Source organism: Triticum dicoccoides, chromosome 3B, assembly GCF_002162155.2.
Source record: "Triticum dicoccoides isolate Atlit2015 ecotype Zavitan chromosome 3B, WEW_v2.0, whole genome shotgun sequence".
NCBI classification, from domain to species: Eukaryota; Viridiplantae; Streptophyta; class Magnoliopsida; order Poales; family Poaceae; genus Triticum; species Triticum dicoccoides.
The window spans coordinates 498,112,867-498,126,110 of record NC_041385.1 but is presented as its reverse complement, the minus strand read 5'-3'; the positions used below and the strand labels follow the sequence as shown (position 1 = coordinate 498,126,110).

Sequence of the window (13,244 nt, the reverse complement as noted above, 5' to 3'; positions counted from 1 at the left end):
TTTAGCGAAAAACCAGTGAGTATCAAGAAAATCATGTGTAAACTAGGAATTGAACCATTGTCCTTGAGCCAAAGCAAGCCCAACGGCCCAATACCAACAAGGCTAGGTGCAATTTGTGATTTCAGAATGAATTAGAACCAATAATGAGTGGTTCATTTGGCAAGAGCTCATGTTTTTAGAAAAGTAACTTAAACATTCTTTTATTGTCACTATTGAATCATTCCGCGCATTTAAAAACCAAATCAATAAAAACAAACCAAACCAAACAAATTTTACGATTTTTATAGTCTCTGGTTTCGGTATGGTATGAACTTCTATACCTTTTTCAGTTTTCGTTGTTATGGTATATGACGAAAAACTGAACGTTCACCAAATAAAGTGAAGTAAAAAAGTATATTTATATTTCTTGAGGCAAACAACTATACTAAGTAATCATTTTTATTGTACAGGCGTCGGATGACTTGCTAATCACGCCCATTTTTTGAAAAAAATCTTGGAATGTAGTCATTTTTCTCTTAAAAATATGCTAATCACATCCTTAACTAATAAGGCACGACTCCATACCTTGACTGAACGGGGTTTGTATAAGAAGAAAACAATTTAGTACTAATCAGCAATCTAGTAGACCAATGTAGCACTAGAATGAAACCTAGAAAAGAAAGTTGTTCGTGTGCTAGTAAACATATATTTTTCAGAACACCCACACACTCCAGCTAGTACAGCACAAGAATCGTCCGTACCAAAAAAAAAAATACGAGTGCAAGCCACAGAAGTCACACACGCAAAGGATGGTTCACAACAGCAAAGAAGAAAACATTGAATCAGACGTCGAGGGTCTGACACCAAACAAACATCCCACATAAACCAAAACATCAATTTCAAACAGACATAAGCTTAGTTTGAAAGATGGTAAATTTGACATAATAGTTCTTTGACAAAAATGTGTCTATCTATTTCCAATGACAATCCGTCTTACATAAAGCTTAACTCAGTACAAAGTTTCGTATTTTTTTCAAGCTTCATGTTTGAAGAGCAAAAACTATGCAGACATAAAAATGTCCTAAAAGAGCGCATAGCTTCATGCACCCTTTTAGAACAATCCTTCTAATCTCCGCTGGCAAAATTTCCTGAAAAATAAGATTCAATGAAGTGCTTGAGCAGAAGTTCATTACAAGTCAGAAGAGTCAAGATAAATTCAATACATATATGGTCTGTAATTATAATATACTGTTAACTCAGTGCTTTATGGTAGAACATGAGATTTCCTAGTTAACGCTAAGTTCATATTTGTAGGTACAGATAACATGTATGATCCGGCACATACATGCTTAACCGTACAAACTAGACAGAAACACAAGAGGGCCAGCAAAAATAGTATTGTGCATCATGACAGAGTGAAATACACCAGCAAAACAACATTTATATCTAGGAAACGGAAGCTCAAGGAAAAAATGTATCTTTATTAAGAGGGGAATCCCATCTCATATAGCTTCAGAAAACAAGTAGAACATAACATCTTGCAGAGCTTTAGAAAGCAAGTAAAAGGCACGAGGCCAAGCACAGAGCTACTGCTACATATCTTAACAATGAATTATTTTAGTCGTGGATGAAATTTTGCATAATATCCTCAACCAAGTAACTGTCAGGACTGTAAGGATGAAGTACTCAAAGTTATCTAATCCACAATGGCAGAATCAATGGAAAATATAAACGAGAAACTTCTAAAGCAATAAAGAAAAGCAAAGGTTGGGTTTATATGTTTAATGGCTGACCTCATTCCTCCAAATACCCGTCTGGAACTTTTATATCACGAAGTACTTTGCAAAACTGTTCCTTCTGTTTTTTTGAGTTCCCCAAGTAACTATCTGGAACTTTTATATCATGAAGTACTTTGAAAAACTGATGCTTCTCTTTCTTTGACATGGTATAAGAAGCAGCTAGAAGAAAATACTCGTCAGTAGGTTTATTTTTAGGATGTAGCTCTGGCCTGATTTTCATGTCCTGCAGGTCAAGTCGTGCCTTAAAATTATTCTTTGACTTGCCCTCTATGTACGCAAAGTCAAGAAAACCAGCTACACCAGCCAAGCATTCCTCACTTGGTCTAGGAGAAAGCAATAGCTCCTTTATAGATTCTAAATCCATTGATACACTGTGTAACAAAAATAAATATAGTAACTGCTTTGAGTGACAGGGGGCAAAAATAACATATCTGACAACAATGCAGTGGTGGATTTCAAAACAGGGCAGTCCACCAAAAAAAAGTGGCAACATATATGAAATGCCAACGTTCTGATTAATTTAACAATAGCACATACAAATAGATCAATATGGTCTTACATGCATACTAAAATTATCAATTTTGCATAAGAGAACTGTACATAATTAATACCTTTAGAAGTTCAAAGAAGACTATGTGGCCTTGTTACTTTGGTAGAGTGGCACTGTTAGAGTAACTTGTTAGAATGGCAAACAATCACACAAATCGTTATCATGTCACTGGTCAACTGTTCATGTACTGGATATAGTAAATTATGTGTATGATTTCTCATGACCGTGTTTTCATGTACTGGATAGCAAATATGATAACAATCAAACAAATGGTAATTACCAAATACCAATACCAATATCTAATTCTTTTCTCCAATACCTCTCATTATTTATCAACAATTTTCATCAGGACAGCAAAAACAACACAGTTTGATTCTGTACTTCAAAAAAATCACATATGGATGCTTTATGCTAGGATAGATTGATCATTGATAGAAGAATGGGGAGGCACAGAAGAGCAGAGAGAGATCTTGCCAGCGTCGGCCGAGCGTCCTGATCTGGAGCGGAGGGAGGTCTAGAGGTGACCGTCGGGCGTCCTGGTCGTCCTGGTTGGCTGCACCTGGACTGGCCAAGCGGAGGGAGGTCTGGCAGGCGCTGTACTAGAGCAGGGTGGTCAGATTTGAACCAGGCGGCGGCGTACCCTCCCCCCAGGCGCCAGCAGAGGTCGCGCGGGACGGCTGGATGCGGGAGTGGCAACACGGGGAGGTGCGGTTGTGCGGCTGCGCGGGCGGCGAGTCGGCGAGGGAGGGGCGGTCCTGGCGGCGAGGCAGGGGCGGCGGCGGAAGGGGCGGCAGCGCCCGATAGGGCTGCTTCGTGGGGGAAAAAGGGACTCCAATTGGGCCGTGAACCCTACCAAATAGGGGTTTTCATATATATTTTTAGCATAATTGTATCATGTATTAGAACTTTTTGTCTCAAAAAAAATGTATTAGAACTGTTTTTTTTTTTTGAACATATGTATTTGAACTTTGAAGTAGTGCAAGTCGCTTGGTTCGCCAGTTTCATCAGATAAAAATAAAAATAGTCTGGTCAACTAGTTTTTCCTTGTTTTTTTCTACGTCACTAGTTTCTCCTGGTTTAGTAGCATTGATGGTTTAGAGCATTTAATCAAGGCCGTCGCTAGGGGTGGTCGATCGATGCAAGGTCAATTGTCTACCTCTTGGGACGTTGGATCATGTTCCAATGTACAAAGGTTTATGTTCACGAAATTGGTCATCTTGTCTTTGTCCATCATACGCATCACACATCTCGTGAAAGGGCCTAACTGACAGTCCCGTCATGGAGAGACGTTAGTCCCAGCATTCTATTTTAGATCCGACTACTGGTATGGTCGATTTCTTAAACTATGGGTGTAGCTGGCCTCGTCTCCCTTATTCTCTATCGTCATGGAGGTGCAAGCAAAGGTGGAGACTGGACCGATGTGCAAACCTTTCGCATCTGTCGTTCCAAGGGTTTTGAAGGTTTCTTTAGATGTTCATTATTCAATCCTATGCCACCAAGCAGTTCTTCGCGCACAACAAAATTGGCTCCTTTTGTTGGAAGTTGGTTTCATGGGAACTTACTGATATGTGTTCATCCCGGTGAGAGCTATGTCGACACAACAATGACGAGACCATCTATGATAGCTTCGTCAGGGTCTACTCCGACCATCGCTACCAATGTTCATAATCATCTGTTGTTAGTACAACCTTCACCGATGTTCTGGGTGCCGCTAACTGTCTCGGGGCAGAGAAGCATGCTCCATTTGGCTGCCGGGATAGCAGACCAAGGATGCATATGGTTCTAGCTAGTCGTCTTCAACCTTAATGTTTTTTTATATCAACTAGTAGATCATAATCTCACGCTTATAGTAAATCCACATTACCATACCACATCACAAGTAAATTTATGGTTTGATCCCTTGCATGCTAGGTAGGGTACACAATTATAGTGTGCTCGGGGCACCCGGTTTCCCGTGACACCGTCAGTAGCCCCTGGTCCTACCATTTGACGAGGGTTGTAAATAATGTTGCGTCGATGTACTTTGAGCTAGAGTACGGGCATAGATTCTCTAGAATGTCCCCGCTTTGATGGAGCTTTCGCGCGTTCTTTTATATAGATGCAATGCTTGGTAGTTTCATAGCTATTTATGGGGGATGTGATACGATCAGATGATTCTTCAATTATGAAAAACCTATCTTTCATAATTGATGAATCTCTCGCATAGATAGGTACCCTTACTCATAGACATGTAAACAATTAGTATGGACTAATAAGGTATAGTTTTTGGTCATGGCTAGCTTGATTAGATCACACGATGGGAGGGGTGCTCACACTTGCATGTTGTACACTATTCATGAGTACATACACGTTCTTAGTATTTACAAGTAATTCAAAGCTATTCATGAGTACATGCCACTAATTTTGTAATTGTATTGTATAATTTGCATACTAAATTTGATTGAAATGATACAAAAGATTCCTATTGACCATACAAACAACCTCGATCTTGGTGACATTTTTATTTAAGATAATTTTGAGGGCATTTCCAACAACATAAGTTCTAACTAAATATATTTTTAGCAATATAAACTAAATAAAAATGAAATAAAGTCCAATCCATAATCCAATTGGCCTATCCCCACTTCGCATTCTCCTTCACGGCATCGCCTTGTGTCGTCGGAGAGGAGAACCTTGCTGATGTCGGCGTGCACGCGGAGCCGTAGTTTCGGTCCATTGGGTTCCTGCTAGGATCCGCACCATGATCATGCGTTGTGGTGCCACCATGGTGTCGTGATCATCGTCATTGATAGTAGGCTAGCCTCCATCAACCACTGACTCTCTTGGTCATGGCCACAATGCCGGAGAGTACCTATATATGGGAGAGGGCTTCCTTGCCGCACCTCCTCTTCCTCCACCTTCCATTCACCCAACGTCGCCTCTAATGACCTCGTCCTCGACCGTGTCTTGCGCATGAAGGAGAACATCAATGGCAAGTTCTTCTACTACTACCCCGACGACGGCCACCCCGCCACCCTCTCAGACTGGTACACAAAACCACCGCCGGCAACTCCACGCCCTCCTCCTCCATTGCGGTAGGCCACACCATTACGCTGCACTTATATATTTCTTTTTGTAGGAAATGCACCCTTTTTTTTATTGTCCGCTGCAGTTTTTGATGTTGTGTGCCACGAAATCATTGATATGACAAAAACTGCCATCTCGCCGTCCTGATAGGTGGGATACAGCGACACACCATGATACGTCGTCATAGGCATGTCCTATAGTATCCCATGTTTTTTGAATTAAAAAAACATAAAAACACAAGGACACGGCATGTTTGTTTATTTTTTTTGGAGAAATGCATGTTTTTTAGGATTTTTTTTTTTGGAGAAATGTATTTTTTTAGGTGAAACGAGGACACGGCTGGCATACGTGCGTGATAGGCTAGGGATACGGCTCAGCCCATAAACAGCCTCGGCCCATATAGAAAACCTATCCGAGGGGGTCGCACGTACGCTCTCCACAAACGGAGGTGCTTCCAGCAGCAGCGAACGCGCTGCCTCTTCCGAGATCTCCGCCGCCGCCGCCGCCGCCTGGGCTCAATGCCGTCACTGCCGCTGGACTCGACACCACCTCCGCCTCCTGGACTGGACTGGCGACCTCAGTCTCCAGCATCCTCTCCTCCAGACGGCAGGTAACCTCAAACCCACCATCCTCTCATGTCTTCATCTCTGTGAATTGGAGTTCATCCATCGAGTTGCCGGCTGCTGCCCTCGGCTACTCGTTTGATTGAATGCTTGTGAGGGAGCCATCGGCTTGTGCAGTGGAACTGGTCAAGAGCTGTATGTTATTGTTTTGTGATTTGGAGATTAAGTGGTACTCTGGGGTGTCTGTGTTCTACTATGTACAGTACTAGTTTCTTGTGCGTCAGGTGTGAACTTAGTGGACCGCATCACAATAATATTGTATGCACTGGATCAAGTGGAATTATTCTATAAATTTTAAAGACGCCATGTTTCGTAAACAAGTACTTATACTGATGAATTAGATTGTGTTCATCTGGTTTTAGGTGCCCTGTACTTATAAGACGCCCTGTTCTGTAAACAGGCGCCTGATTATCTAACCAGGAACACATGATTTGAATATTGGCAGCTAACTACGATGGCAGCTAATTTAGGGCGTAAGGCGTAAGATACACTGTCGTTGCTATCTCGACGCCTAGTGGAAATCTGTTTCTAGGTTCTGCATGCCATTCATGATCAGTGTATGTACAGGCAGGCGTGCACCTCACCTGGCCAGACTATCCAGTGACACAACTTAGAATTAGAATTACAGGCAGGCGTGCACCTCACCTAGCTATGCATTTCTCAACTTATTGTTCTGTTACTAACACTACTACTTATCCCTGTTAAGCAGGACCCGAGTGAATAATGTCAAAAGCCCGAAAGGCCTGCGGTGGACATTGTCATTACCTGAAGATAGCTGACTGAATATTGTGACATCTCCTGGAACATCAAACAGTGGGTGCATGCTTTTGTGTAATCTCGTGGAAATTTACTAGATGTACTATACTCAGTTTTTGCAAGCTCTTCCCAGATTTACAATGAGTCTGTTGTGGGTGGCTCACAGATCTTGTGTCCGGCTGCTCATTTGACTGAATACTTGCGCTGTTGCTGCTTTCTACCCAATACCCATGAATAATTGCTGCTTGGCTGCTTGTTGTTCCCAGTCAATTAGCAATTTCAGAATTAAATTAATTGGGCATGCAATTGATTTAGCGCAATCAATGTTGTATATATGTGTATTTCTAGATCGTCTAGTGATAATAATCTGGTACAGATTTGGTCTAGCCTAGCACATATATTTCAGGAAAGTAAGTATCACAGATTCAGCGTAGCCAGCACATATTATTCAAGTAAGCAAGTATCACAGATTCAGGCTAGCCCGGTGCATGCCTTTCAGGAATATAAGTATCTTGTAGAAAGTTTGTATCATTACTTTGAGTTCCTTTGATGAGTTTACTCTTCTACTCAATATACTTATGTGCTCATGTCATTCCATGAATTAATGCAGAGGCAATGTTGGAGAAGATGGTGTCCCAGATCACATAACAGAGATTGTGCAGAGCACTATGGATATCTACTTTGCTGACAGGGAATTTAGGTGTAATACATAGTGCTTTTTCTGGTAAGGGTTCTGCAGGCCGTACAACAATATGCATATCTACTTTACTGACAGGGAATTTAGGTGTAATACATAGTGCTTTTCCTGGTAAGGGTTCTGCAGGCCGTACAACAGTAGATGTAAGATCATTTTGGTGTAGTATATCCCAATTATCACTATGAAAATACAGCAGATGCTTGTCTGTCCATTTCCACATTAATTATTATATTTCTCGTATCTCAATCTCATCTGCTAGTTTGATATAATCCAATGGGTGATAGCATCACAGTTTACCAAGTACCCATCCTGGTTACTTTGTTATTTAGGTAAAATGTAAGATACCATGACCTTTTACCAAGTACTCCCTCCGTTCCAAAATAGATGACCCGGCTTTATACTAAAGTTAGTACAAAGTTGAGTCATCTATTTTGGAACGGTGGGAGTACCTGTCATTACATTATGTGCAAAATAGGTTATACATTAAATTCCAAATCTGTTGAACATTTGTTTATACTGCATGCTTATAGTTTGTAGCTTGTGGTTGTACATCTATTTCTATGTCGAGTTATTTATCATTCTACTCTTGCAGAATGTTTGCGGGGAGCTCGGTTAGTGTCGATGCCTCAAGGGTTTATGAATAACAGTTCCATGTTGCTTAAAGGCATTGTAATGCTGGCTACTGGTTTCCAGGTATATGTTTATGTAGTCATATGGACGCGCTCATTGATAATTCATATAGAATGTTTATATTCTTTATAACTTTGCCATGGATGAACCTATTCTGGATAATGAGGAGTTAGCAAGGGGAGTTTCTTATTGCAGAGAATTGGTGATGCTTTTGCTTCAGGATACTTAATTGCATGGCCTTGAGCTTTTGTAAGTTAAAGTATTTTTTCTTTCATATTTCGAATTTATATTTGTATACGTTTAATCACATATAACTGTAAGGTTTAATTTTCTTTTACAGATTCAAAAGAAGGATAATTGAGTTGCAGCTGAATTCTTCGGCTGGATCAAGCAGCAAAGAAGATTTTACTTAGCAATACCTGTAGTTTACATTGATAGATTGAAAAATGTAATATCATTCCCAAGATCTTTTTCTTTGGTCGAATTGATGCATCTGCTATGGTGTAATATTCTACATAGTTGTGTTCTCTATAGTCAAATTGATATGAATGATATTCTGTTGCACCAATAATATTGGTATTTGTTTATTGTAATGCATATGTATCCTACACTCTTATATATAATAAATATATTGATATTTTTAATTTGTGCATGTGTTGTCCTTCAATTTCTCTATCTTTTTTATGGTGCTAAGCAACATAATAATAAATAATAATAATTACCTGTTTGAGCAATTGCATTGATTTTATATTAAATAAATGTATATTACATAAATGGTTACCTAATTTTGTGGTTAATAACTAAAAAAGAAATACATTATTATGTCACCATACTAATATAGTAGTGTTACTGATGGTGTTACTATAGCTATAGATATGTTACTAGGTGATTGACAACTATAGATTATAGTGTTATGATATTTTGATATTGTGTTACAAGTGTGTTACTATAGTTACAAAAACATGTTACCACAATGTTCTATATTTAAAAAAAATATGTTACTACGAGTGTTACTATAGTTGCAAAAATGTGTTACGGGTACGGTTGGTAACACATAATATGCATGTTACTATAACATAAATGTAACACAATTTTTAATCTATTGTAACACCTACTATATGTGACAACGGACACCTCTTAGTAACACGGTCTAATGGAACACATTTCAAAATGTGTTACTACTAGGGCTAGTAACACTGTTTTGGTCATGTAGTAACATAACACCGTGTTACAAAAGCTCTGTCCTGTTGTAGTGATTCAGCAAAGCGGTATTGATTTCACAAGACTCAACATCATTAAGAGGAGCAATGGGAGTACTAAAGAAATCATTATTATTGGTATTGGAGAAATCACACAATTTGATATTATCTTGCGCCATGGCGACAAGTAATCCAACACACAAGCAAACAAAAAGGCAAACGAAAGAGAGAGGAGATTGGGAAAGAGAGGGCGAATAAAACGGCAAGGGTGAAGTGGGGGAGAGGAAAACGAGAGGCAAATGGAAAATAATGTAAATGCGAGGGAGATGAGTTTGTGATGGGTACTTGGTATGTATTGACTCCCCGGCAACGACGCCAGAAATCCTTCTTGCTATGTCTTGAGCTTGCATTGGTTTTTCTTGAAGAGGAAAGGGTGATGCAGCAATAGTAGCGTGAGTATTTCCCTCAGTTTTTGAGAACCAAGGTATCAATCCAGTAGGAGGCTCCTCAAAAGTTCCACGCACCTACACAAACAAATAAAGAACTCGCAACCAACGCAATAAAGGGGTTGCCAATCCCTTCACGACCACTTGCGAAAGTGAGATCTGATAGAGATAGTATGATAAGATAAATATATTTTTGGTATTTTATAATATATATTGGAAAAGTAAAGATGCAAATAAAAGTAGATTGAAAGCTTATATGATGCGAGATAGACCCGGGGGCCATAGGTTTCACTAGTGGCTTCTCTCAAGATAGCATAAGTATTACGGTGGGTGAACAAATTACTATCGAACAATTGATAGAAAAGCGAATAATTATGAGATTATCTAGGCATGATCATGTATAACGGCATCACGTCCGTGACAAGTAGACCGACTCCTGCCTGCATCTACTACTATTACTCCACACATCGACCGCTATCCAGCATGCATCTAGAGTATTAAGTTCATAAAGAACAGAGTAACGCATTAAGAAAGATGACATGATGTAGAAGGATAAACTCATGCAATATGATATAAACCCCATCTTTTTATCCTCGATGGCAACAATACAATACGTGCCTTGCTGCCCCTGCTGTCACTGGGAAAGGACACAGCAAGATTGAACCCAAATCTAAGCACTTCTCCCATTGCAAGAAAGGTCAATCTAGTAGGCCAAACCAAACTGATAATTCAAAGAGACTTGCAAAGATAACTCAATCACACATAAAAGAATTCAGAGGAGATTCAAATATTTCTCATAGATAAACTTGATCATAAACCCACAATTCATCGGATCTCGACAAACACACCGCAAAATGAGTTACATCAAATAGATTTCCAAGAAGATCGAGGAGAACATGGTATTGAGATCCAAAAAGAGAGAAGAATCCATCTAGCTAATAACTATGGACCCGAAGGTCTGTGGTAAACTACTCACAACTCATCGGAGGGGCTATGGTGTTGATGTAGAAGCCCTCCATGGTCGATTCCGCCTCCGACGGAGCGTCGGCGAAGGCTCCAAGATGGGATCTCGCAGATACAGAAGGTTACGGTGGTGGAAATAGTTTTTCGTCGTCTCCTCTGATGTTCTCGGGGTACGTGGGTATATATAGGAGGAAGAAGTAGGTCGGTGGCTGCCCGAGGGGCCCACGAGATAGGGGGGTGCGCCTATAGGGGTGGGCGCGCCCTCCACCCTCGTGGCCTCCTCGGCTGCTTCTTGACTTGCACTCCAAGTCCTCTGGATCACGTTTGTTCCAAAAATCAAGCTCCCGGAGGTTTCATTCCATTTGGACTCCGTTTGATATTCCTTTTCTTCGAAACACTGAAATAGGCAAAAAAAACAGCAATACGAGCTGGGCCTCCGGTTAGTAGGTTACTTCCAAAAATGATATAAATGTGTTAAGTAAAGCCCATAAACATCCAAAGCGGGTAATATAATAGCATGGAACAATAAAAAATTATAGATATGTTGGAGACGTATCAGCCGCATGGGCTGAGCTCCATAGGTTGTTCGGGCTTGCTATGAGGTCTGTCATGGATCATCTTTGGCCGAAGGGACCAAGGCCGGACAGTTATTTTGGTTTGGTGCAACAATTCTTTTGTGCTGTGTCGCATATCGACGCTGTGAAGAGGTCGGCTTGCATAGAGGGAGCGCGGATGGCTCTTGCCCGTGTAAATCATACTAGGCAGGGATGGAGGCCACCGCTATTGCAACTCGGGGTCCGGCGGGGGGCCAGGACCCATCCGAGCACTATTTTATAGAATTTCTAGAAGGCGCTGGTTTAATAGAGGCTCAGTGCTCGAAGAGTACCATGTTCGAATGACATGTATCTGAATTGTAAAAACAATGCTATTTTGATTATAAAGGTTGTGTTTATACTTTTGCCCGAAAGTATTATAGTGCCTCCTGTGCGGCCGTTTATGTATGTATATAACATGAAAGAGTTTGCAGTCGTCGGCTTCAGCCCCCACGCATATAATGTGGGGGTGTTCGAAAAAGCGCGTAATCACACTGATCCAATGTCTTGGTCCATTAAGGAGGTGATAGTGCGGTGAACCAGGCAATCGGACTATATAGCTTTAACACTTTCACTTAGCCATAGGAGTTTGACGGTGGGGCTACTATATAGCCCCTGGTTCTTCCGTGTTCATCCGAATATGGTGCGCATTCGTACATGACCGGGAAACCGGTCCTTCGTTAATATGGAGGAATCGTGAAGATTCCGCTGAGTCATCGAGTGGTTGACCAGTCTCATCCTATATCATGACAGTCAGTTTTCGGCTTTCTCTATTGAGGTGCTCATCCATATGAACCAGGGCACAATCGCAGTAGTTCTCCCGGTGCCACCTTAGCCGATAGAGCGGAACATAAGGTAGCAAAACATGGGAGCCGGGCAAACCCAACATTTGACCAAAGACATGATTCGGAGCTGATGCATATAAGGCCAAACTCGCAACGCGGAACACTCCCTAAGGTATTCGGACTTTACAACATATACTGGGCTGAGTAACGCCCTCAATAATGAGCCCTGAGTTTCCTGGTACATGCGTTAGTCTGACATGACGAAATGCCAATAACGCCAGTATCCCTCCCGGTTGTGTTAAGTGTCCAGAGGGGAAGAAGCAACAAGAGACATTAAAAAAGGTTTACGCAGGGTCTTAATCTAAAAAGAAACCTTTGAGCGGGGCCCTGTTGTATGTCTGCGCCTTTATCTCCATTGTGCCGTGTCCTGGAAGGCTGTAGCACGATGATCATATGAAAAAAGGAAAAACCCAGGTGAAAGACTTCGTGCGAGAAATTGGTTATTCTGAACCGATCATGAAGATGCAATCTGATATTGTATTGATAGGGTCAAGCCAAACTATGGGCTTTTTACATGTGTGCAGCCCCTAGCGCCACCTATGGGGGTATATCCATCGTCCCAAGCTCAGGTTTATCTGGGCTGTTACAACAGGTGGTGCGCCGGACTCGTCTAACCAGGTTCGTGGTCTTGACGACCGATCATTTATTCTGGTTGGAGAGGTCGTTCAGTGTTCGGCTGCTAGAGCCGCCACATATTCTTCCACACATAAAGAACGCTCTATATTTCCGCTAACTGTGATGATGCCATGTGGACCGGGCATCTTAAGTTTGAGATAAGCGTAGTGCGGTATTGCATTAAAACGAGCAAAGGCCGTTCTTCCAAGTAGTGTGTGATAGCCGCTTCGGAATGGAGCGATGTCGAAGATTAATTCTTCGCTTCTGAAGTTGTCGGGAGAACCGAATACAACCTCTAGTACTAGAGAGCCCGTGCATCGGGCCTCGACGCCTGGTATTACTCCTTTAAAGGTAGTATTGCTTTGGCTAATTCTTGACTGGTCTATCCCCATTTTGCGGACGGTGTCCTGGTATATCAGATTAAGACTACGGTCGCCGTCCATAAGGACTCGGGTGAGATGGTATCCATCAATTATTGGGTCG

At 41.3% G+C, this 13,244-nt stretch overlaps 2 long non-coding RNA genes across 3 annotated transcripts; one reads left to right on the top strand and one right to left on the bottom strand.

Annotated features, from left to right (window-relative positions):
• Window positions 1-894: 894 nt before the first annotated feature.
• On the bottom strand, window positions 895-2,796 carry LOC119281445. 2 transcript variants are annotated; one of them, XR_005138410.1, is made up of 3 exons: window positions 2,390-2,796; window positions 1,773-2,149; window positions 895-1,127 (listed from the first exon to the last, which is right to left on the bottom strand). It is a non-coding gene; the product is annotated as an uncharacterized LOC119281445 (long non-coding RNA). The 2 variants fall into 2 exon arrangements; XR_005138409.1 differs by having other exon boundaries at window positions 1,773-2,796.
• A 3,090-nt stretch (window positions 2,797-5,886) lies between these two features.
• On the top strand, window positions 5,887-8,691 carry LOC119281444. Its single transcript, XR_005138408.1, has 6 exons — window positions 5,887-6,004; window positions 6,727-6,830; window positions 7,384-7,497; window positions 8,063-8,163; window positions 8,296-8,349; window positions 8,441-8,691. It is a non-coding gene; the product is annotated as an uncharacterized LOC119281444 (long non-coding RNA).
• Window positions 8,692-13,244: the final 4,553 nt, after the last annotated feature.